The sequence below is a fragment of the Phacochoerus africanus genome, chromosome 4 (genome assembly GCF_016906955.1).
Source record: "Phacochoerus africanus isolate WHEZ1 chromosome 4, ROS_Pafr_v1, whole genome shotgun sequence".
NCBI classification, from domain to species: domain Eukaryota; kingdom Metazoa; phylum Chordata; class Mammalia; order Artiodactyla; family Suidae; genus Phacochoerus; species Phacochoerus africanus.
The window spans coordinates 26,242,831-26,266,669 of NC_062547.1; the positions used below are offsets into that span (position 1 = coordinate 26,242,831).

Consider the following 23,839-nt stretch of genomic DNA (forward strand, 5'->3'; position numbering starts at 1 on the left):
CCCACCCTGCCCTGCCCGCCTGGCTCTCCCTTGCGTCTGTCACTGGGGGAAGTCTCGCTCTCAGGCTGGAGCCAGTGCCCGGTTCCAGTTCCGGTTCCTGTGTGCAAGGCCAGAATCTCCAGTCCCTGCTCCACTGCCTGGGCACTGACGGAGTATCATCACGCACGCTCTCCCCCCCACACCCCTTTCTTTTTTCCTCTTAAGATATGCCCCCCATCACTATTACCTCAGCCCTGTGAGCCTGAACTAGGGCAGGGAGAGACTCCCCTGTCTCCTACCATTCCTGACTCTAAGTGACCTCAGAGTCACTTTCTCCAACTCCCTGCCTCATGCTGCAATCCTCTCGAGCACCTCCACCAGAAGCGGCTCCTGCCTGAAACTTCTCAGGTAAGAGGTGTCCCCTGCCTCTCTGGGTGGCCGTTCTGTTCTGGAAAGTTCCAATGGCTAGACGTAAGCCAGCATCTGCCACACTGAAACGTCTCCAGAGAAGAAAAAACAAGGAGCAACAAGAGATTTGTGTGAGAGGACGTGTTGGGAAATTCTGCAGAAGTTCGAGGGTAAGGAAAAGACCGTGTCTTTGCTTCATCTTTTGATAGACATAGATCTACCCACATAAATGGACCCGTGTGATGGTTAATTTTAGCTATCACTGGGACTGGGCTCAGAGATGCCCAGCTAACTGGTAAAATATTATTTCTGAGTGTGTCTTTGAGGGTGTTCTGGGAGGGGTTCACATTTGCACGGGTAAACTTGAGGGACAGGGATGACCCTCCCCAACACGGGTGGAGCCTCGTCTGCTCCAGTGAGGGTGTGGACAGACCAAAAAAGCAGAGGAAGGGAGAATTTGCTCTGGGCTTGAGCTGGGACATCCATCTTCTCCTCGCCTCTGGACCTTGCTGCTCCTGGTCTTGGACTTTCAGATTCAAGACCGAATCACACCACTGGCTTTCACGGGTCTTCAGCTTGCATGACTACTTTCAGCAAGACGACTTGGCTTCCATAATTGCGAGGGCCAGTTTCTATGATAAATTTCTGTGTGGGTGTGTGTTCTATTTCTCTGGAAAACCCTTGTCTAGTCCAAGTATAAACAAACACATTGTATTTTGGTCACATTTCTTCAATGGTTTCTTTCCTCTGATGGAAGAAGTAAGTACCTATAGAGCCGTGCATGGCTTTCAGAAATTTCAGAAATTTCACTATCCCTTTATACTCTTAAAACTTACGGATGATCGTCAGAACTTTTGGTTTTCATGCGTTGTGTCTGTTGATATGTTATATTAAAAACAAAACTGAGAAAAAATTAAAATAATGATTAATTGGCTTAAAAACCATGTTAACATCAATAACATATTTTTGTGAAAATTGGCTAAATTTCCCAAAAGCCAAATATATGCAGTGAGCTGAGCAGCATTATTTTTCAAGTCTGCAGATCTCTTTAATGTCTGGCTGCCAAGTAAATCACTGGATGCTCAGGTATCTGCTTCTGCAGTCGATCTGCTGCAATACAGATGCAATGTCATGTAGCCTCTGGAAAATTCCACTGTGTATGTACTAGCGTGAGAAAGAGTGCGAAAGGCAAATAAAGTCGTAAGATCATCATCATCATTATTAAAACAGCTTTGAGCTCATGGATCCCATGAAAGGATCTTAAGCAGCTAAGACCAGCTAAATAATTTGCAGCACAAACTGAAAATGGGGTCCCCTTGTTCAAAAGTTGCTTCCAATTTCAAGACAGGACCAGCAGAGCACTAAGCCAAGTGCCAGCCTTTCTAGCTGGAGGCCCTGTATGACTGCAGAGGTCCTGAGGGCAACTTCAAAGGTCCCTGGACCCCACTCTGAGACCCACTACTTCAGAAAACTACCTGCAGCTTGCATCAAACACCTAATTTAAGACCACACGTATACACCAAAATGCTACAGAGGTAGCAGTCTTCTTGTGTGTGTGTGTGTGTGTGTGTGTGGTTGTTGCTGTTGTTGCTTGATCATCCATCATAAATGTTCTTGATCAATAGAATAGCCATAGCAAGATAAAAGCATCACTTGTGCAGCTTTTCTCCCTGGGTGCCCACCATAAAACCTGCCCTGTTCAGCCTGTCATTACACACACACACACACACACATCTAGGGGTGTGTTGCACCTCTTGTGTTGCAAATAGCTGCACACCAGATATTCATCATGGTTTCCTGTTTTGTGTTTTTATTGTGGTTATGGGCTTTGATCAGTCAAACTGATATCCATAGTCACCATTTTCCTGTTTGGTGTCTGACACATAGTAGGCACTCTACGATTTTGCTGAGCTGAATTTTATAGTTCCGGGGGTGAAGGCAAATTCTTCTTCTACAGATAGAGGCTGTTAACAACCGATGGTTATTAACACAAATACACTGTTTGGTCCTCTTTCCTGAGAACTAGGCTCTTAGGCAGATCCACAGCCCATGCCCAGGGGGTGGACTTGCACATTCAAATGACGACACATCAGTTTCCAGCAACAAACGGGCAGTATTGCCTGATGTTGCTGAGGTTCAGCTATATATACAGCTAATAAAGACAGATGTTTTTCATAGTATTTGGAAGGAGGCCCTTAGAATCCTGGTAATGAAGTAGTCCGTTTCATTACACACATTTGCAAATATAATACAGAGGCGTTAATTAACTCTTCTGGTCAAATCACCTTTCTCTACAGCACAGAGGGGAGGAAGGCTGGCCTCGCTCCCACCCTAAGACAAAAACTGCACAACAGTGGCATTAAACCTTCACCTAAAATGGCAGGAACTTCTTCTATTCCCATGAGAAGTTAGTACTGCTGCAAGAGCAAAGGACCCTGGTTCTTGAGTTCAAATCCACCACTTCACAAGATAGGGGCATGGAGGCTCAGAGACCAGAAGGGACTTTTTTTTTTTCCCCCAAGATCAAAGAGCTATCTAACAGCAGCTCTGGGACACACACCCAGTTATCCAAACAGTTAGATAACGGACCATCCAGACCAGGAGAATGTGGGCTTTCAGGACAGTGTGGATCCAGCTTACTAAAAATTTAACCACCAGTTCCTCAGGGGATCATCAAGTCAATTCCCAAACATCTCTTCCAAATGCAGCTGGATGCCAAACCCTCCGCTAGTGCCCTAAGCACTATCCCTTCCCCAATATCTGCTTGAGACATCTTTTCCCCCATTTCTGCATCTTTATCCTCATCTCTTCCACCAGCCCCTTTTCTTTCCCTCCAGTGTGTATTCATCACCATGGGGAGAAGAAAAAAACAGGCTCCATGTGGCCAGCTGCTCCTTGTAGTGAAAATTCTATGTCTCTCTCCACTATTACTGGCAAACTCCTGGAAGTGATCTATACATCAAGGCCTCCCTTTTCTCACCTCCCTTGACTCCTGGAAGCCCTTGCAGTCTGGCTGCCATCCCAGTGCTTTACAGAAACCACCCACTCAAGGGTCAATGATGTGCTTGTTCTAAATCAAATGGCTTTGACTTGGTCGTAACTCTCTTTGACGTCAATGACGGGGCTTCTCTCATAGTGATAGTCATCGTGACAATACAGAAGCTTTTATACTTAAAAATAGGTCAGGTCTTAAAAAGCCATTTGTAAGTTTAGTAGTTAAAAGGGCTTTGGAGCCAGACTGCCTGGTTCACATCTTGCACAACTGACTAGCTGGATCCCTTGTGCCAAAGCTTCCAGATCACTAACCTGGGAACGTGACAATACCCAGCTTGCAGAGTTTCAGTGAAAGTCTATGAAATATGCTTAGAACACTGACAGGTACATATTATACCCTCAATAAATGTGAGCTGCTATTGCTGGTATAAGATTTGCGAATCTAAGGGGACCAAGAAGGGTTTGTTTGCAACATTCATTCTCATGCCCACTAAGCAGAAGCACTAGTTGATTTTCTAAGGTTTCTAGTTCTCCTTGCTACTGTCATACATCTCTCTCAGGTATAGTTCCTTAAAATAGATCAGTCTGGAAATCTATAGAGGCAATTGGCACTCCCTCCCCAGGTGGTCTCCATAAGTATCTCAGAGATCTATGGTATCCATACCCCAATCACCCAAGGTTCATTTTATTTTTTATTTTTTAAATCTTTATTTTTTGGCCATGCTCAAGGCATGTGGAAGCTCCCAGGTCAGGGATCAAACCCTTGCCTCAGCAGTGACCTAAGCCACTGCAGTAACAACACCAGATCCTTAACCTGCTGAGCCACCAGGGAACTCTAGCCAAGGTTCGTTTTAATGCGGAATGGATTCATACGAACTTAGATTATGCAACACCCGTGGCTTGCAACAAAAATCTCCAAGCGGCACTTTCCACTTTCTGCAAGCTAAGCCCTTGCGTTTTCCAATCCCTAGCTGGCTCCTAAATCTGCATGAGGTTTCTGGGGTTGATGCTCTGTTCCAGTCTTCTATTCGAGATTTTTTTTTTCTTTTTACAGCCGCACTTGTGGCCACTTCCTGGGCTAGGGGTCAAATAGGAGCCACAGCTGCAGGCCTACACCACTACTATGGCAACACGAGATCTGAGCCACATCTGCGACCTATGCTGCAGCTTGAGGCAATGTCAGATCCTTAACCCTCTGAGCCAGGCCAGGGATCGAACCCACATCTTCACAGAGACAACGTTGGGTCCTTAACCCGCTGAGTTGCAATGGAAACGCCTGAGATTTTTTTTTCCATTTTGCTCTTCGTTTTTTCTTGCTAATAACTGTAGAGTGTGCAAGCTCAACATTTTCCACATACTGTATCATCCCCTCTTTGTTCTACATGATGGTGAGTTTGATGATGATGACAACGGAAGATATTTCTTGAGTCCTTACTATGTGTTAAGCTCAGTTCTCCGCCCTTTAAAGGCATGATGGTCTCCACTGCCCCCACTTTGCCTCAAAGGCACATGCAGAATTCTTCCTCTCGCTTTCAATTTTAAACAATGACTTCTACTTTCATTTCCATTATGAGCGAGTCTCTGAGTAACATGTTCCACACTCTCTCTGCTCTTGTGCACATGAGAAATAAAGGATTTAGTAATATTCATAACACACCTTCAAACCAGGCACAACACACCCCCAATAAGCCATAAATAAGGAACAATCAAAAGGCTGAAGTTGGAGTTCCCATTGTGGTGTAGCAGAAGTGAATCCGACTAGGAACCATGAGGTTGCGGGTTCAATCCCTCGCCTTGCTCAGTAGGTTAAGGATCCAGCTTTGCCATGAGCTGTAGTGTAGGTTGCAGACACAGCTCGGATCTGGCATTGCTGTGGCTCTGGTGTAGGCCAGCGGCTACAACTCTGATTAGACCTCTAGCCTGGGAACTTCCATATGCCGTGGATTTGACCCTAAAAAGACAAAAAAGGCCAAAAAAAAAAGGCTGAAGCTAAAAATAACTGTCCCAATGACTTCTTTCTCTTTTTGGTGGCAGTGGGTGTGTTTTACCCAGAACACGACTTTTGTTCCTAAGTTTAAAATAAGATGAAAGATGATTAGAGAAGCTTCTGTGGGATGGTTGAGTGTTTACCAGGTCCCAGGCTCTGTGCTAAGAAGCTTTACATGCATTATCTTCTTGAATCTTCTTAACAATCACGAGCAGAGTAGTATTAGCATCCCCATTCTGTAGATGAGGGAACCGAAGTTAAGAAAATAATTTGCCCTACTCAGCGGAAGCCAAGATTCAGACCCAGGCACACCTGACTTCAAAGCCCATGCTCTCAGCAGCTCAATTCCTAGGCTAATTCCTGCAGCGGGATGTTCTCCGGGTTGTCCATCCGCATCTGACAGTCTCTTCTCTGCCTTCTCTCCCTTCTCCCATCCCCCATGGGGCTTTTAAGTCCTGGAGGCGGTCATTCATTTTCATGTCATCCCTGATCTTGCCTATAAACATTTTAAACTCATCCCATTCACTCTGATCTTTCTAAAGACCTCCATTCTGGCACATAGTACGTAAACAACACATATTTGTTGAATGAAGGAACAAATCACTTTTCTAAAGATTATTTGGAAAAGAGTAATCATTTCATTCTCGAGGAATGATCTAAGAGCTCCAAATTTTGAGATTTTCTGGGTTTGGAGTTCCCATCGTGGCTCAGAGGAAATGAATCTGACTAGTATCCATGAGGACACAGGTTCGATCCCTGGCTCGCTCAGTGGGTTAAGGATCCGGCGTTGCCGTGAGCTGTGGTGTAGGTCGCAGATGCGGCTCAGACCCCATGTTGCTGTGGTTGTGGTGTAGGCTGGCAGCTGTAGCTCTGATTTGACCCCTAGCCTGGGAACCCCTAAAAAGACCAAAAAAAAAAAAAAGATTTTATGGGTTTGGCTTATGCGATGGTGGATGTGCCTATTGTAAGCACATTGATACAAGGCATTGGTTCTCAACCCTGAGTGATTTTTGTACCCCCACCTCCACCACCCTGAGGGCATTCAGCAGTGTCAGAAAGACTTTAAATCCTCACCACTAGTGGTAGCGGCAGGAATGAAGATGCCAATGGCATCTCGTGGCAAGGATGTCATTAAACATCCTACAATACACAGGACAGTCACCTATAAGAAAGAACTACCTGGTCCCAAACGTCAGGAGTGCTGAAGCTGAGAAACCTGATATACGGGTTTGCTCTTCCTCAAGCTGGTGTCCTGGTAGCTGAGGTGGGGCAGGGATGTATAAGCCCTCTACTCATCTAAGTGCCAAGTACCATAACCCAGGGTCCAACTGCCCTCTTATTTGAATGGAAGGAAAAGGAAAAATTGGGGGATCCCACTTGAGGATCCAGAGACATAACTTCCCTCGTCTGCACCTCCTCTTCCCCACCACGCACACACCCTTCCTCCACCCAGCTCCTCACTGTCTCCACCGGGATGAAATGCCTGGTGGATCTGCTCTCCTTCTCTCCAGGCTAAGTCCTTGAGAGATTCAGGAGCTTGACCTGGATGCCCCGTTTCCCCTAACATGTGACATGAGGCACATTTGCTCCCTCTTCATCCTCTCTCCACCTTCCCTCTTCTCCACTTTCAGAATCCTTCTTCATGGAAAGTCCTCCAGGGCAGCAGAGTTGCCTCTTCTTTGCTCACACTCCAGAAACCCTTTCTGCCTAAAAACAGGGTATACGTTTCCCCTGAGAAAGGTGCCCTCCTGGTACCAGAAAGAACCCTCTTATTAACCGAGACAGGGACTAGATGCCAAGATGAGAACCCGATTAGGAACCATGAGGTTGCAGGCTCGATCCCTGGCCTTGCTCAGTGGGTTAAGGATCCGGTGTTGCCATGAGCTGTGGTATAGGTCACAGATGCAGCTCGGATCCCACGTTGCTCTGGCTGTGCTGTAACCTGGCAGCTACAGCTCTGATTCGACCCCTAGCCTGGGAACCTCCATATGCCTCAGAGCAGCCCTAAAAAGAGACAAAATGACCAAAAAAAAAAAAAAAAAGTCAAGATGAGTCTGCACAAATTAACATTATTAAAATAACACTTATCTTCCACTAGTTTCCCCCATATATTTCCTAGTCACTTTCCTACAATTTATCATCCCTAGAAGCCCAAATTCCTTTCTTTGGTCTAGTCACTTCTCCACAATTTGTCACCTTTTGTTAGAATGGTATCTAAGCCGCCAAGTCTAACTGCTTCTTTGAGATTTCCACTTCTTTCCTATGAAGCCGCCCCCTCATGCCACTTAAAAACATAAATATCAAATCAAATGTGTATGCTTTTCTCCTGTTACGCTGTCATTTGTCAGCTTAATTCACAATCCTGAGTCACTGCACCTAAGAGGGTAGAAGAAAATTTTCTCCTCTAATAAAAGGCAAAATTATTAGGAAACGACCAACCACAGCTATTTCTACACAATGAGCACATTTAGAGGGCCCTGTCCATTGTTCCAGTGGTGGGGAGAAGTGGATGGATCTTTTGCTCAGAAAAACAAGGTGTGCTGAGCCTTTAGGTATAAGAAGTTCTCTGGCTCAGACTGAAATGAGGAAGCAGAAATAAAGGAAGCTAGAAGTCTTCTCCAGAATAAAGTAACAAGAATTCTGTTTTTCCCTTGCAGCCCGAGCCATAGGGACACTGGAGAGGCCCAGGAATCATATACAGAAGAAAATTAAAGCATTTGTTCTTCAGGGTGAGGGCAGGCTTAGGCCCCAGCAACAGAGAAGCTGACAAGGTCAAAGACAGAGATGACCTAGATGCTATGGTACTTTGCTAATGACTAGTGATTATTAATAACCTAGTTATTTAATAATCTAAGGGTTACCATGTGATGGTCATGGTTCTAAGCACCTTACAAGTATTAAGTCCTCTAGTCCTCACAACAATCCCATTGGTATTACTTACTCTCCCTATTTTATAGATGAGGCTACTGAGGCACAGAGAAGTTAAGTGACTTTCTTAACATCACACAGCTGGCAGGACGCACAGCTGGGATTTGAACCTGGGCAATCGGACTTGAGGATCTGTGCATTTAATGACCTTATTACCATATTGCAGATGAGTGTGCTTGCTCTGTGATGTAATTTTGATAGCCCAGAAAAATATGGGAAGTAAATTGAGAAAGAACAACACAGATAGATTCTTTTTACCCTGGGCGCAAAGTGGTGCTCAAAGCTGAAAGTAGCCCCCACCCCAACACACACACACACACACACAAACACACACACACACCAATGAGGATGGGGCTAGAAGTGATGGAAGAAAAGGAGATGGCCAGAGGTCAGAGCCAGAGATGGCACTGGGCGCTCTCCTTTGCTGAATCCTGTCGGGATGGGTGGGTCTCATAGTATTTTCCCGGTTATTAAAGGAAAGAGCCCAGTTCCACCTGGACCACCCCAAGAAGACTTAGAGCAGGGTTCAAAAAATGGTGAGTTCTTAAAAAGGCATCACCTGAACTTGTCTGTCCTTGACATCCAGCAGAAAATAAAGGAAGCTGCCCACCCCCCCACGTCCCGCGTTCCCTCCTCACTCCTCCAGCTCCAGGAGGAAGGGGAGGAGAGCTCCCTGGCGGCAGCGGGGCGGGGGCGGGGGCGCTGGCTTGGGGGCGGGACCGGGAGGTGCTTGTTATTCCTGCCCGCTGTAAAGTGTGGGCATCACGGGATTCCGGAGAAAGAACATAAGGCCCTTTGCCTTCCTTCCCCTGAACAATCGGCCACGCAGCCCCTGGATTTCCCTGCAGGAAACCTGGGCCCTCCTGCTTCCCCTCCCACACTGCCCTGGTTCAGCTCCAGGTGAGCGCTCTGCCTGTTTGGTAAACACAAAGGACCAAGGGCAATTCATACAGTTGGTTGTTTTTCATCTTAACGTCGTTGCTTTTAGAAATAACAATGTTTTAAATCTCAAATTCGTCAGAGAGGGGTACTAAATATTTTTACCCTGAACCTACTGTGTGCTGACATTCTGCTTGACACGGAGAAAATAGGAGAGAGTCAGCCTCAGTATCCTTGGGTGGTACTTAAGTACTAGAGCTGCTGAATTATCTTCCTGAACCCCATTTTTCATCAGTAGGGTGAGAACATTGATAGCTACCTTACAGAGGTGCTGGGATGTTACATTTCAATTCTGTGTAAAGGCTTCTAGCGCCATATCTGACATACAGCAACCTCCTTGAATTTAGCATCTATGATTAGTTTTCTGTTAACCTCTTATTAAGAGTTATTTACGTGAAAACACACACGACCAAGTCCCAGCTTTCTGAGATCTCCCTTTCAGTTGTGGCCATGACATATCCATGTGAAATGATTCATTCATGATATAGGGCATAGCACGACCAGCCCCTACACGGGCAAGGTGGACCGAGTGCCCAAGCGTTCTGAGAAGGGCGATAATTCATGTGATCAGAAGAAGCAGGTCGTGAGTTGGTTGGAGGAGGAGCAAGATTTGGGTACCAGGAAAGGTGAGGCAGGGAGCTCCCAGGTTTGGGTAGCATGTCGCCTTCTGTTTGTACCCTGCCTCATGCTCTCCCAGCATTCATCCCCAGGGTCTTCCATACATCATCTGCCTGGTTAGATAGAATAGGCACCATAAGGTCTGGGGGCGGGGTGGCGGGGAGGGTTGTTGCTGTTTTGTTTTGTTTTTCTTTTTTGGCGTCTAGAAGTTCCCTGGCCAAGGATCAGATCTGAGTCCCAGTTGCTACCTACACTGCAACTGTGACAACGCTGGATCCTGTAACCCACTGTACTGGGCCTGGGACCAAACCTGCATCCTGGGCACTGCAGAGATGCCACTGACCCCCTCGCGCTCAGTGGGAACAACGAAATCTGTTTTATAGATGCAAAAACTGAGCTCCAGAGAAAGAAATGCTTCTAAGCCAACAGCAGCCTGATTTTGTCAAAGCAGATGGGGAGGCAAAAGGGTAACAAAAATTTAATACAACTTCAGGCGTAAACCAAGAGTCATCAGGCAGATGTTGTGGAACAACTGCAATGATAAATATGACAGCAAGCTATTAACATCTACTGAGCAATTATTCATTGTGCCAAGCATCATGGAAAGTGCTCAGTGGGTATTGGCTCGTTTGGTTCTCATACTAAGTCTATGAAATAGGTGGTGATATTACTTTTTATTATTATATTATTTTCTCTCCTTTTTACAGAGGAAAAACTAAGGCTTAGAGAGGTTCAGAAACTTTCCCCAAGGGGTTAGGGAGGGATGGATTGGGAGTTGGGGATTAGCAGATGCAAACTATTATATATAGAATGGACAGACAACAAGGTCCTCCTGTAGAGCACAGGGAGCTCTATTCGATATCCTGTGATAAAACATAATGGAAAAGAATGTGCAAAAAAATATATATGTGTGTATACCTGAATCACTTTGCTGTACAGCAGAAATTAACAAAAATTGTAAATCAGCTATACTGGAAAGAAAGAAAGAAAGAAAAAGAAAGAAAGAAACTTTTACTAAGACAGGGCCCAGCTGCAAGCCCAGGTGTGTCCACCCCAAAGCTCAGGCCCTAAACTCAGGCCCGTAGAAACTGCCTCCCATGTCCTGCCAAGACCAGCTTGCTCTGGGATGTTTTAGAAAGGGGACATATAGGGCTCACCTAGACTGATCTAATAGCCCCAGTGGCAGGACTGTCCTCTGCCCGACAAGGAATGTTGGGTGGCTGCTGTGTGGGCACAGACTCTGGAGCCCAGGTGGGCCGGTCCTTTCTCCTTCCCCCTGTGTTGGAGCAGCTGTCCCCTCCCCCACCCCACCCCCCTCGGCTTCGGGCCCAGCAGGCTCTGCCAAGCTCCCCAGAACTCCCATGCCCTTCACCTCCCCAGCCTGTCTTCAGTGATCACCTAGTTTGCCCATGATTTCCTTACACCCCAGCACCCCAAGCTCCAAAGAGAGCCCTGGATGTGGCTCGACTGGGACAAAGAACAGTGAGACAGACCTTCTATGTATTATAAAACCGTGCTTTTGTAAGCAGCTTCTGGCAGGAAAGAGCTCTCTGCAGGAGGCACCCTTTGGTCTTGTCACCAACCTTAACCCAGGCACCCCTCTGCTCTGCGCACCTCCGGTCCTAGCACTTTTTTCACATCTTGTGATTACATAAGAAGTAACGAGATGACCAGATCTCTTCCCTTGCTTTCCCTTCGGTTATTGTTATGCACCAGATAACACCAGATAGCATCGCAAGAAAAATTTCACGTCAACAAGGCTTCACACTAGCCTGCACACAGTGGGGGGGAAGGGGGGGAGGACTCTGACCCCTTATCTCAATGATTAGCTGAGATAACTTCCCTTTTCCCTTTAAAAGCTTTCATGGCTGAGTGAAATCTTCAGAGATGGTTTTAGGGGAACACTGAGTCCTCCATCGCCCCAGACTGTCAACATTCTGAATAAAAGCAACTTTCCTTTCTGCCAACATTTGTGTCTCTCTGTCCCCCTTCTCTCTCTCCCTCTCTCATTGATTTTTGAGTGGCAAGCAGCAAGACGTGATTCGGGAACGCTTTCTTTATCATTGTCGCCAACCGGGTTGGGTTAGGGTTGTTTTATTTTGTTCCATTTTTTTAAGCAATTACTGATGTCTCTGGCGTTTATGGCTAACTAAAACCTCCTTAAATCAAGTCAGGACTTTCCCACTCTATGGGCAGAGGCACTCCTGCAAAGCTGAGAGTTCCCAATGCTTAACTACATCATTTGGGGAATTCAAAAAAAAAAAAGAAGCTACAAAAGCAGCACATGTGTCCCATCTCAAATCAAAACAGAAATGAAGAAAGACAAGTGAATAATCTCCCCACTCCCCACTCCACCCTTTTGCTCTCCATATTAGGTAACCCATATTAACAGCTTGGACCCTGTCTTTGCAAAATATATACAAGATGCTCAAAGATTCTTTTCCAAAAGACCTTGCTGTGTGCCAAGTTTCAGAAAACTATGGCCTGAAGACTAATCTGACCCGCTGCCTTTTTTTTTTAAATAAACTTTTATTAGAACACAGCCAAGCCTATTCATTTACATATTGTGTATGATTGGGTTTGCACTACAATGGCAGAGCCTAAAATATTTTTTATTTGGCCCCTTGCAGAAAACATTTGCCCTTTTCTGTCCTATGCACTGTACTCCCCCTTATTTTTTCACTGAAGAAAATATCATGGCCACCTCTTAGGTCACTGCATATGGATCGAACATTCCTTTTAAAGGTATTTAATGTTTCATAATATGAGTGAATTATAGTTCTATGATTTCACTATTTGTGATATGGTGATATACTAAGAAATGTAGGTGTTCCTGATGAGGCACAGAGGGTTAAGAATCTGACTTTAGCAGCTCAGGTTGCTGTAGAGATGTGGGTTCATTCCTTCGCCTGGCACAGTGCCTTAAAAAGGAAACAGCATTGCCATCACTGTGGCATAGGTCACAGCTGTGGCTCGGATTCAACCCCTAGCCTGAACTTCCATATGCTGTGGGTTCAGTCCTGAAAAGCAAAGAAAGAAAGAGAGACAGAGAGAAAGAAAGGGAGAAATGAGTATTTATTTTGTCTTTTGCCCTGGTTCCTGGCACAGAACTCCTAAAACCCTAGTAATCTCCTAAATGATAGAGGTGAGAGGAGTGTATTTTGTTATTCCTAATAAGCCCCTTCCAACCAAACCCGAGTTAATGCTAATAAAGTGACCCTTGGTGGGGTCACCCAAGGTCCTTTGAGGGTGGGGGCTGGTTGCCAGAGGAACCAACCACAAGATTAGAAGGTTGGAACTTCTGCCACGCCCCCTGCCTTCAGGAAGGGAGAGGGGCTGGGGGTTGAGTTAATCACCAATGACCAGTGATTTAATTAATCATTCCTGTGTAGTGGAACCTCAGTAAAACACTAAATGGAGGGGTTTGGAGCGCACTGGGCTGGTGAGTACCTCCCCGTGCTGGGAGGATGGCACAGCCCAAACTCCACACGGGTAGAACCTCCTGTGTTTGGGGTCCTTCCCGACCACACACTCTGCATACCTCTTTATCTGTCTGTTCATCTGTATCCTTTATAATATTTCTTATAATAAACTGGTAATAGTAGGTAAAGAGATTCCCCAGGTTCTCTGACCCCTTATAGCAAGTTAGCAAACCTGAGGAGAGGGTCATGGGAACCCCCAATTTGTAAACAGGTCAGACAGAAACATGGGTAATCTAGGACCCCACTACTTTTTTTTTTTTTTTTTTTTGCCTTTTTAGGGCTGCACTTGCGGCATATGGAAGTTCCCAGGCCAGGGGGCAAAATCTGTAGCTGCTGGCCACAGCTACAGCCACAGCAACACCCGATTCGAGCCGCACCTGCAAACTACACCACAGCTCACTGCAACTGGATCCTTACCCACTGAGTGAGGTCAGGAATCAAACCCACGTCCTCATGGATACTAGTCGGGTTTGTTACTACTGAGCCACAACGGGAACTCCAGGGCCCCACCACTTTCAATGGGCATCTGAAGCAAGGCAGGCAATTTTGTGGGACTGAGCCCTTAACCTGTGGGGTTGGCCTCACTCAAGGCATTAGCGTTAGAATTGAACTTATAGGACACCCAGGTGGTGTCTACAGAGGACAGGAGAATTGGTCCTAGAATTGGTTGGTGTGGAAAACTGGGGCTCAAAAGTGGAAGCTGAGTAAAAACTGATCATAGCGATTGTACTATTGAGGGTCCCTCAGACTATTCACAGGTTTCTGCCGCTATAGTCAGTGCTGTAATAAATGTCTATTTTATAATTGTTTTTTTGTTTGTTTGTTTGTTTGGGCCACATCTGCAGCATATGGAAGTTCCCATGCTAGGGGGTTGAATTGGAGCTACAGCTGTCAGTCTACACCACAGCCATAGCAATACCAGATCAGAGTCTCCTCTGCAACCTACACAGCAGCTTGTGGCAACACTGGATCCTTAACCCACTGAGCAAGGCCAGGGATCCAACCCATATCCTCATGGATACTAGTCAAATTCTTACCCTGCTGAGCCACAACGGGAACTCCTATAAATGTCTATTTTTAAAATCCTCCAGCAAAAATGGGATATAATGATGAGATCCACAGAGCTCAAACATGAAGCTCCCACGGTGCCAATAAGCCTCTTCAAGCAGCAGCTGTAGTCAGCTCTGGACGTTGCCAGGCTCCCGGGGGAGGAATGAAACTTTTAGAAAAGAGGTATGTCTCCAAGTGGAGGTTTTGTCCCGATAGACTCAGCTGGACGCCCCCCAGCTTTCTGCTGTTCTAAAGAGCTTTTTCCCTGAGCATTTGGTCTCAGCCACCTGAGCCCCCCATGACCCCTGCTAAGCCCACCATCACCCAGGAGTTAGGTTGGGGCCCCCACCACTCCATCTAGGCAGGGTTTTCTGCCACTTGTAGGGCAAGAGGTGCCCCTGAAACAAGACAGAAGGAGTTCAGTTCAGGGAAGAGAGTGCCACATCTGGAGGTAGAGGGAAGGTACACGGATTACTTATTTGTTTGTTTGTTTTGTTTTTTTAGGGCCATACTCACGGCATATGGAAGTCCTCAGGCAAGGGGTCAAATTGGAGCTACAGCTGCAGGCCTACACCACAGTCACAGCAACGCGGGATCTGAGCCACATCTGCAACCTACACCACAGCCTGTGGCAACGCTGGATCCTTAACCCACTGAGCGAGGCCAGGGATCAAACCCACATCCTCATGGATACTAGTCAGGTTCTTAAGCCACTGAGCCACAACAGTTACTCCCCAGATTACTTGCTTCTAATCTTTTTGGGGTCATAGGCTCCTGAAAGCTATAGATCTCTTCCAACATACCACCCCGTCCCTGGATAAAACACGTCTATTTTTCTATAGGAGTTCTGTACAAATTCAGGGTATATGCAGACTCTCTGGAGGTTCGATCCACGGCACAGGTCAGCCCACCGGGCTCCAGGTACTGCAAGCACATTCCTTCCTGAGGCTTACCAGCCAGTCGTCAGTCTGACACAGCATAGTTCTCTGTGATTCATTAATGCCTCCCTTCCTCACATCGCTGACCTTGTGCCTGCACTTCCAAAGGTCTTCCTCAGGCTGGCTGTCATGTGCCTCCTTCTTCCTCCCGCCATCCTGTTTGGGAAGATAAACCCCCTCACCAGCTCTCAGACCCCTCTTGCCAGGCACAGAAGGCCGTCATCAATCCTGCTAACCAAGGCCATTCTTCCTGCTGTTGCCATTACCCTGACCTGCTTGCTAGCCTCGGGTGTAAACCCACCCTGGAAAGAAAGACTCTTTTCTCTCTAGCCTTTTGCCATCTGGATCAGTCTTCCGGAACATTCCTAAAAGCTGTAAATCTTTCAAGTAAACTAGATTTTCCTTTCTGGCCCCTGCCTGTAAATGTGATGACTTTGTTGTTGCTAACTTTTTACAAAGCAGGTTTGGCCAAAAAAAAAAAAGAAAAAAAAAAGAAGAAAAAGAAAAAAGAAAGCAAAGCTACAAAAATGTCAAATTCAATGGCCAAGGAGGATCTCTGTTGGCATTTGTTTGTGCTGCCCCCTCCTGGTGAGAAAAGCACTGAATAACCCTGACTGCTAGTCAGTCCTTTCTTAGTCAAAATCTTCCCTGTTTAATTTGTCTTGATGTTAATCAGAGTCTTAGAAAGTCCTGCCGGTCTTTGTTGTTTATAAAGGCAGAGGACACTGTGGTCCATTTTAACGCCTCATAATATCTATGAAATGTTCTTGCCCTCTGATCTAGAAATTTCCTTTCCAGGAATCTGCCCTGAAGAAGTAAGGAGAAATACAAATAAGAGATTACCTTCAGAGATGGCCGTCTTGACATTGACGGTAATAAAATATAGATGGAGGTTAAATGTCCAACAAGAGGTGATATGACAGACATAGGGCGGAATGTCATGTTCACCTTAAAATGATGTTAGTCGAGATTTTTTAATGATATGAAGAAATATTTATATGTTACATAAAACAAGACACAAAACTATAAGCACTATACAGTCTCAACTAAATATGCATAAACATAAATTTGGAAGTAATACATCAAAGCTTGATCTGGTTTTCTCGGAGGAGTGGAATTAGGCTATTTTATACTTTGGTATGTTTTCCAGGTTTCCTGTGAGAATGTGATATTTGTAAAATCAGGAGAAAAATCGTAAAACTTATTTCTGGATGGTGGAAAGGGCATGGGCTCTAGAATCAAGTGACCCAGATTTATATCCTGACTCTGTATCCTTGGTGGAGTGACTCAATCTCTCCAGACCTATTTCCTCAGCAGTAGGTGGAGGTAATAACAGTGCCCACATCACAGAATTATTGTGAGACTTGAGTCTGCATAATGAACCTTACTAAGCAACCCTTATCTGCCATTAGTTCCCCCCATATATTTACTTTCCCACAACCGACCAGCCCTAGAACCCCGAATCCCTTTCCTTTTGTCTTGCCACTTCTCCACAATATCCCACTCTTTATTAAAATGGTATATAAGCTCCCAGGCCTACCCATCTTTGGGGTGCTTTCACCTCTTTTCTGTGAGGCCTTCTATGTGCGTATGAAATGAAACCTTTTCCCCTGTTCATCTTTTTGTCAATGTAATTCTCAGTTCCCAGATCCTGAACATAAAAGGATAGAAGTTATTTTTCCCCTTCCTTACACGACCAACATTTGCTAAACTTTTATCGGTGAGCAGGAATAATATAGTTCCTATAACCTGAGCTGCATACTCAATCGAAGTCCTTTCTTCCTGTCTTTGTAGCTGCCTAGACCAACTACCACCTTGCATGAAAGGGTCCCCTGAGTTGCCACTGTGATGCAGTGAGTTAAGGATCTGACTGCAGCAGCTCAAGTCACTGCAGAGATGCAGGTTTGATCCCTGGGCTGGCGTCATAGGTTAAGGATCCAGGGCATTGTCCCAGCTGCAGCTTGGATTCAATCCCTGGCCTAGAAACTTCAATATGCCACAGATATGGAGGGGGTGTGGGGTGGAAGAAAGGGTCCCCAAGACAGTTGAAACAATATTTCAGAGGTAGGATTGTAAACCCTTATAGTTAGCCTCAGGCAACCAAGAAAGTTTCCAAAAGGTGGAGAACCATTTAAGGGTAAAGAGTTGAATTCTTGTACACTTTTCACACAAGGGTGGGGGTATCAATAACAAAACCTTTTAACCAATCTACAGATCTTGAATACCACTCACCAAGAGTAGCTGAGAACCCCTTTCTAATATCCATTATATCTATCAACATACTACTGATTTCACCAATGAAAACCATTTCTGACACTTAGTTTACTAATTGGTAAAATATTTGGTGTTTCTCAGAGGTAGATAGCTGAAGCACTTAGAAATGGCCTTTTCTGGAGTGAGACTTTTCTGCCGTAATTCTAGCTGACCTCCCCTGGAGAGTAGATGCCTGATGAGAATGGTAGCTGCCCTAGGGTGTTACCTCAAATAATAGTCATAAATATCACAGGATTTATGCTGAAGTGTTTTAGATTAAATCACACACGTAACACCGGTAAAGAAAAAAAGGCCCTGGAACATGTAAGCACACAACACTTATGTGATTATTAAATCTAATGCAAAAAAAATTTAGCTAGCTCCATATCCTGAATTTTGCATTTCTTACATATACTCACAGATTTTGAACTGTGAAACTGGAAAAAAGAAACTTCATTCAAAATGGAGTCAGGAGGCCAGAGGGGAGCTCTTGTGCCCCACCACTTCATGCTCTTTGCAGACCCCAAACAGGAAAAGACTTGCCTTGCCTCCCCAATGGGGAAGTTTACTACCTGAGGACTCCAGCAAGAGGAAGATTTTCTCCTTGCCTCGCAACAGCCCAACCAATGAGAGACTGTCACAGCTCAGCCAATGAAAAGCCACCACACTTTGCACTCCCAGTTTCCTCCAATCAACTCTTTGTTTATAACAGCCCCTCTCTCTCTCTGCCATTAGTTCCCCCCATATGAAACAAGAGTCCTCTCCTTTAGTTTCTCAGGACTTGCCTATAGTTTTTGCTTAGAGGATGCTTGTCCCCAAATGCAATTATTGCCATTCCCGAATAAACCCATTTTGTTGGTAGAAATAACCAGCTGTTTTATGTTTAAGGTCAGCAGATTAAGGTTTTTTGTTTATTTTCCCTGATGCCTATAGTTTTTGCTAGAGGATGCTTGTCCCCAAATGCAATTATTGCCATTCCCGAATAAACCCATTTTGTTGGTTTTATGCTTAAGGTCAGCAGATTAAGGTTTTTTTGTTTGTTTATTTTCCCTGATGAATTTCTCTTTTTCCATTCTTTCTTGAAATGTAGCCATGTTGAATGGGGCAAGAAGCCTAGATGGTAAAGGATCTCCAGTTAGAATACTGCTGATCCCCAGGTTCCTACACCGCAAAGGGTACCCCACCCCCACCCACTCCAGGGCTCACTGCACCTCAGGAATCCATTAAAAGGCCTCCTGTGGTATGCTGAGAGCTCTCCATTCAGGGTGGTTTTATCAGAGGAATTAAACCAGAAACTATGCAGCTCAGATAACAGGATTAATTAACATTCTTCTCATTCTGCAGACAACGGATCTGGGAGGGGTCCCACCTGCATCCTGCTGGTCTTACTGTGCTGGGCCTGGTGCAGTCCTGAGGCTGCCCAAGGCTGGCCTGGGAGTCTCTGAGGGTGGCTCTGCCGAATGCTAGCCTTCCCTGGCATGGGGTGTAGTAAGAAAACGCCCCTCTGCTCTCATAGGGCATGTCCCTGCTCCAGTCGGCTCTGCTGGTTTTCAGCTTTGTATTTCCAGATTGTGTCGCTAGACGGACCCTGGCCCCGTAATAATGATGATGGCAATCAGATCAGGTGCTCACATCTATGGGGCCTTCCCTGTGGACCCGCATGGGGCATTCACAAACTCCCGTTGGAGTAAGTCTTCCCTGGAGGGTCTCAGCTCTCATCACCAGCCCATCTCGAGTCTGCCGCATCTACCCAAAAGATCAGTCTCCATCATGGCTTTTGCGAGCAATGGCTCTTCCCCTGAAGACTGTAAGCAGAGGTGGGCCTGTGGACTTGGAATCACGGTGTAACCGCCTAGCAGTAGCTTTAGACAGTTCCCGACAGCTGCCTCCTCTCACCACCATCCCCAAATCTCTCTCCTCTTCCAACCATCTCTTCACCTCTCCTCTTTCTCTTCCCCACCCTCAGCCTCTGTAATTCCCTTAATTTTCCAGGGCTGTTTAATACTAGCTCTCTTCTTCTTGAGCCCTGACATCTCAGCTCAGGAAAACCAAGTTCATCTCCCAGAGCCCAAGTACTTGACCTCAAGCACCTCCCCTGTGGGGAGGGGCTTCTCAGCAAGTTTCAGCCACTAGTTATCTGATATAATCCTCACAACATTCTTGAGCGGGAGGAAGTAGGGACTGTAATCATTCCCATTCCCATTTCATACAAGGAGAAACCGGCTCAGAGGTTAACTTGCCCACAGACCCTCAGCCAGATTCACAATCGGGACATCCAGAGCAGTCTTTGTTTGTTTCTTGATTTGAGTGCTGCACCAATGGCATGTGGAAGTTCCCGGGCTATGGGTTGAATTGGAGCTGCACCTGCTGGCCTACCCCACACCACAGCTATGCCAGATCCAAGCCAGATCTGTGACCTCTACCACAGCTCACCACAATGCTGAATCCTTTAACCCACTGAGCGAGGACAGGGATCGAACCCGACTTCTCAAGGATACTAGTCAGTTTCATTACTGCTGAGCCACAACAAGAACTCCTTTTTTTTTTTTTTTTAGTTATAGTTGATTTACAGTGTTGTGCCAATTTTTGCTGTGTAGCATAGCGACCCAGTCATACATGTATATATGTTTTTTTTCACATACTATCTTCAATCATGTTCTGTCCCAAGAGACTGGATATAGTTGCCTGTGCTGTACAGTAGGACCTCATTGCTTATGCATTCTAAATATAATAGTTTATATCTACCAACCCCAAACTTACAGTCCATCCCACTCCACCCCCACCTTGGCAACCACACGTCTGTTCTGTATGTTTGTGAGTCTAACTCTGTCTTGTAGACAGGTTCATTTGTGCCATGTTTTAGACTCTGCATAGAAGTGATATCATATGGTGTTTGTCTTTCTCCAACTTCTCTTAGAATGAGATGGTGTGTCTCTCCACAGCACCGTGATCTGGAATCCTGTGATCACCCTAACGATGCTATCAACCTGTGCCTCCTGGCATCCACAGCACCTGGCTCCCTGAAGTGATCAGTGAACACCTTCAGAGAAAGACACGTCTCCAGGTGGGTCTTGGGACAGTCATCACCCACCCGAACCAGCCATATTCTCCTGCCTCTGTCTCGAAGCACGCGAGGAGGGCTGCTTCCCAGGCCTAGGAGGCAGCTCACTGACTAAATGGACCTCTCTCTGTGCAACAGGCTCCATTTATCTCCCCATGGACTCTGCAGCCCCGTGGGGCCCCGGCTGGCTGGGCAACCACCGTGGACACCTTCACGAAGGCCCAGATGCTTGCTCAGCCTGGTATCATATTTCATCTCCCCCTCCCTCCCTGAGACACAGTCAGAATTGAGATGGATGACACTGGTTCACGGGCTAATATTTCAAGTGAGAGTTGGATGGAGGCTTAATAGAATTAATTAATTCTCTCTGTTCCAAGAAGGAAGGAAAAGGAGATATGGGGAAATCTCCACCACAGCTGGCTCTGGAGACACTGGCAGGTGCTCACCGGCTTCTTTCGCTACCCTGATTTCCTCTGACCCAGGGTCAGCTTTGTTCAGGGCAATAAAGAAAAGCTACTCTTCCCTGCTTGCTTGTTATTTGTATAGGAAATCAGCTCTGTGGCTTTGTATTCTCAATGTGTCAGCTTTAGACAGCCCTGGGGCCAGGTCCCTCTCCTCCTCCCTCGCCCTTCAGAGCAGGGACACAAATTTCAATGTCTGCCGTGAGAGGTAGCAGGGTGGTGCTTAAAAGCAAAGGCTGTGCGGCCAGAATAGCTGGCATTGAGTCTCAGCCCTGGCACTGTTATTCATGTGGGCCTTCAGTCCTCATCTGTAAACTGGGAGTGGTAATAATACTGCTTCCAAAGATGACGTGACCATGAAAGATGAAGCCAGTAGAACAGTGTCTGACCTATAAGGCTACAGACACGTGCGCTTTGTATAACTGACTATTTACCTTTTATTATTTACTATTTATTCATTTGGCCTGGTAAGGAAAATGAATGTGGCTGAAGGTGTCTGGGTGATAGGGAGGGGGGCCCTGTGCCAAGTTAGACAGAATGTCTCCATCTGAACCTGACAGTCTGAGCCTGTGGGCATACAGACCCAGTGTTTGCAAAATCTTCCAGTTTTTCACAAGAAGCCCCCAATCCAGATCTTGTGTGACATTTTCTAATTTGTAAATGCTGATGATGAATTTAAACAACATTAAAAGATAGACCGCACAGGACAAAACAAGTCAGTGGGCTCCATCCGGCTGGAAGCCTCCAGACTGCAACCTCTCGTCAGTCACTCCATGCTGTCACTACGGAATGGAGCCAGTCAGAGCCACGCAGCTTCCACGAAACACAGAGGTAGATGAATTGCTGTTATTGCAGCCAAGGTAGGATTCACCAATCAAAAGGGAGGAGAGCGGCTGAGACTCAGATGGGGAATGGTAGTTTGGCACTACCCAGGCCAAGGGCACCACATGGGGAAAATGCATCCCAGCCTGGCAGGCTTCCTGCTGGGACAAGATGGCAGGGAAAGCCCAAATTGTGAATGGCTATTTAAATGATGCCACTAAACCTTCAAATCATGAGACCACCATTACTTTCCAGTCACCTATGACTAAGAGCCTGGGCTCAGGCATCAAGCTGCCCGGATTACATGCTGGCTCCATTCCTTATCAGCTGTGTGGCTTTGAACTTCACCTCGCTGGATCTCATTTTTATTTGTAAAATTTAGCAGTGCCTATATCATAGCTGTCGTGAGAAAGAAACAAAGCAATACCTATGAAAAGTTAGCATAGTACCTAGCACATTGTGATTACTCAATAAATATTATTCTGAACATAAATAACAGTCATTTAAGTAGATGTTAGCTCTTATTACTCACAAAGCAACAGAAATTCAAGAACTCCTTCATGCGTCCAAGTTTTAAAAACAAGACTCCCTGGGAAATACTCACTATGAAAGCCCCAACGTGGAGCACCGTGTGGAATATGAGGTAAGAAGCCAATGAATGTTCACTGAATAAATGGGGCTCCTGCCCTCAAGGAATCTCTAGAAGAAGGGTGGGGGAGGGGGACAAGATTTAAATATGTAAAAAATTAACAAGGAAAGATTTGTGCATATATATGTACAACTGAGTTACTTTGCCGTACAGCAGAAATTGGCACAACATGGTAAATAATAAACAATTCAAAAAATAAAAAGCAAGATTCACAAGTTGCTCAAGTCATCAAAAGAAGGGCCATCTGAAGCAGAAGAGTGTGGGTGTCTGAAAGAATCAAATCCAATTCTGTTGCTGGAATGTTTGGTTTCAGAAGAAATCATCTCAGATTCAAGCCATCGGGAAAATCTCATGGAAACAAAGGTGCAGCTTCGATGTGAGGCAAAAAGGCATTCCAAGAGAGCTGAGTGAATGGAGAGATGGTGACAATGTACTCGGAGCATTTCAGGGAAAGTGAGCAAAAAACTTGATGAGGACAGTGTTCAGAACAGCTAGGAGGTGAAGGAAATCTAGAAAGCTGGGTTGACACTTCAATGCTAGGCTATGGTAGAGATTGCTAGATGTCTCTCTTTCCTTTTTAACAAGGTACCTAGCTTACTTGCCCCAAATGTACTATACATCTCAGTCTCACTTGTAGCAGATGCAGCCATGTGATTAAGTTCTGATTTTAGTTAAGGCCAACTGGACTTAAGGGAAAGTCTTATGTGCAAATTTTGGAATGTTGGCACAATGGCTGGAGCTGTTGCAGCCATCTTAGATCATGAGGCTAAGGTTATGTGCAGAGGAAGGAAGGAGCCAAACTCCCTGATGACTATACTAGCCTCAGATATTCTTCCCATGAATGGCTACACAAGAGAGAACTAAACTTTTCTGTTTAAGTCATTGTTATTTGGGAATCGATCTTTTTTCTTTTCTTTTTTTTTTGGTCTTTTTTTGTCTTTTCTGCGGCCACACCCATGGCATATGGAGGTTCCCAGGCTAGGGGTCTAATCGGAGCTATAGCCGCTAGCCTATGCCAGAGCCACAGCAATGCCAGATCCGAGCCGTGTCTGTGACCTACACCACAGTTCACGGCAACGCCAGATCCTTAACCCACTGAGGGAGGCCAGGGATCAAACCGCAACTTCATCCTTCCTAGTCAGATTTGATACTCACTGAGCCATGACGGGAACTACTGAGGGGTCTATCTTAACATGCAGCCAAACCTAATCCTAACTGATACATAAGCCAAAGACTTTATGCCTTATCCTGGGGCATCAGGCAACCATTG

At 45.7% G+C, this 23,839-nt stretch overlaps 1 long non-coding RNA gene across 2 annotated transcripts; it reads left to right on the forward strand.

Moving 5' to 3' along the window:
• The first annotated feature begins 50 nt into the window (after positions 1 to 50).
• On the forward strand, positions 51 to 21,159 carry LOC125125233 (uncharacterized). Of its 2 annotated transcripts, none has more exons than XR_007134382.1 (2): positions 51 to 557; positions 20,494 to 21,159. It is a non-coding gene; the product is annotated as an uncharacterized LOC125125233 (long non-coding RNA). The 2 variants fall into 2 exon arrangements; XR_007134381.1 differs by having other exon boundaries at positions 20,519 to 21,159.
• The last annotated feature ends 2,680 nt before the right edge of the window (positions 21,160 to 23,839 follow it).